The sequence below is a fragment of the Muscardinus avellanarius genome, assembly GCF_963383645.1.
Source record: "Muscardinus avellanarius genome assembly, chromosome: 12".
Taxonomy (NCBI): Eukaryota; Metazoa; Chordata; class Mammalia; order Rodentia; family Gliridae; genus Muscardinus; species Muscardinus avellanarius.
Genome location: NC_137798.1, coordinates 26,877,746 through 26,880,014, shown reverse-complemented (window position 1 = coordinate 26,880,014; position 2,269 = coordinate 26,877,746). Strand labels below are relative to the sequence as shown.

General features: G+C 38.7%; 1 gene segment (V, D, J or C); it reads left to right on the top strand.

The window, feature by feature from the left end:
* The first annotated feature begins 866 nt into the window (after nucleotides 1-866).
* LOC308270940 (T cell receptor alpha variable 23/delta variable 6-like) lies at nucleotides 867-1,493 on the top strand. The segment is given in 2 exons: nucleotides 867-918; nucleotides 1,066-1,493.
* Nucleotides 1,494-2,269: the final 776 nt, after the last annotated feature.

Below are 2,269 nucleotides of genomic sequence, written 5' to 3'. Positions count from 1 at the left end.
TGAAATAAAATGTGAAGAAAATATTAAATGTTTACCCAAACTTGAGATGAGAGCTACTAACCCTGTTGTGGTCCCGTGTGGCCCGAGCCTGGGATTTCAGCATATTCCCATCCACGCTTATCCACTTGAAGAGAAAGTTCCTCCAGGAATTTGGAGTCCAGAGTTTCTGATTCCTTTCTCCCAGCCAATTTTTTTTTCAGAAATATTTAGTTTAACTGATTCATGTTTTATATAAAATACAAAGCTGATATTGTTTCTTTTCTTAGGGTTATGGGAAATATGGACACATCTAAAAGAGTTTAATAAAATTTGAGTTACCTGAGGACAAAAAGATCATATATTCTCTACGTTCTAATAAATGATCTACTCTTATAATGCTCATTGTGTTTTATCAAACTATTTAATTAATATTTGTAATAAAATGCCATATTCATGCTAATTGTGAATTCATGGAATCCTCTCTCTTCCGCCATTGTAACTTGACAGGATTTCCTTTCTTCTATCTTTGTAAAATCAGGAGGTTTGTGCTGACATACCCATCCACCCAAGTGTGTGCTTTTCAATACTCTAGGAGGATTTAAGAAAGGTCGGTCAGGAAAGGATTGGCAGAGAGATGCTTTAAACTGATCCCTATCCATGTATAAAGAGGGTATTTCTAACTCCCGATGATTGTATTATCAGCGATTCTCAATTTGGACAAAGCAGAGAAGTGCTCCCTTGCCAGAAAGTTTTAATTAAAAACTCTTGTGAAAGGGTGGAGCCTGGTATAAGCATTAAAGTGGGTGTGAGTTTAGAGTCAGAATACCAGATGTCTGGGGAAGACTAGAAGACTAGGCTGGTCCTCAGTGAGCTCTGGCTTCAGGAGGATGGATGGGATCCTGGGAGCATCACTTTTAATTCTCGGCCTTCACCTAGCAGGTGAGTTGGAGAGAACTCCCAGGATACGTCATTAATTGGGGAGAGGGAATGAGAAAATTGAGATACAGACAAACTCATGCAGGTAGAAACATTAAGAAAAAATATAAAATTGGGGGTTTAATGACTTTCTGTTATTTTTCCAAGCAGGGGTGAGTAGCCAGCAGGAGAAAAATGGCCAGCAGCAGTTGAAACAAAGTCCTCCATCTCTGACTGTCCAGGAAGGAGAGACATCAATTCTGAACTGCTCTTATGAGAACAGTGCATTTATCTACTTCCCCTGGTATTGGCAGTTGCCTGGTAAAGGCCCTACATTATTGATAGCCACGTATCCAAATGATGATAAAAAGGAAGCTGGAAGATTCACAGTCTTCTTCAGTAAGAGGGACAAACACGTCTCCTTGCATATCAGAGTTTCTCAGCCTGGAGACTCAGCCACCTACTTCTGTGTAGCAAGCCCACAGTGCTCTCCCTGCACCTACAGCCTGAACGCAAACCTGCAGCTGAAGCTCCAGCAAAAATATGTTGCAGAGCTTAGACTGGCAGGCATGAAGACCAGATTTCATTTCTACAAATAGGTGATGAAATAAAAGGCATACTATGAAAGGGTGGTTATTAAATAAATAAAATAAACATAGCTTAATGAATGACCAAATTGCTACAAGTTTTTATAATAAATTATTAGATTTTCATCATGCACCAATCAGTTTTGGTGTAACTGGAACTTTTATATAATGCTGATGAAATGCAAATTGGTGTGACCACACTGGAAAACATTTGGCAGTTTCCTGTAAAATGATTTTACCATATGAACATAAATTCTCTTTTTATATATTCACCCAAGGGAAATTAAAAATGTATATTTACACAAAAATTTTTTCTTTGTAGTAGTTTTGCCCACAACAGCCTCACATGGCCAAACTGAAAACAACCCAAATGCCCATCAGCTGCTGAATAGAAATATGAGTTGTATATATCTTTTTTTTTTGCAGTACTAGAGATGAAACCCAGGGCATTCTACCTCCGTGCTACATCCTTGGCCCTATTTTTATTGTTTATTTTGAAACAGGGTCCTCACTGAATTGCAAAGGGCCTCACTAAGTAAGTAGTAGCTGAGGCTGTCCACGAACCGTGATCCTCCTGTCTCAGCCTCCCAAATGCTGGAATTACAAGTGTGTGCCATCACATCTGGTTAGAGTTGTATATTTTGGTAATGGAATACTATACAGCAATAAAATGGGTTAAACTAGTGATAAAAGTAACACATGAAAGTTCTAAAATTTTATGCTTCACTGGGTGAATAGGGGACCTTATGTAGGTGAAGCACAGGCTATGGATATGGACATTAACATCC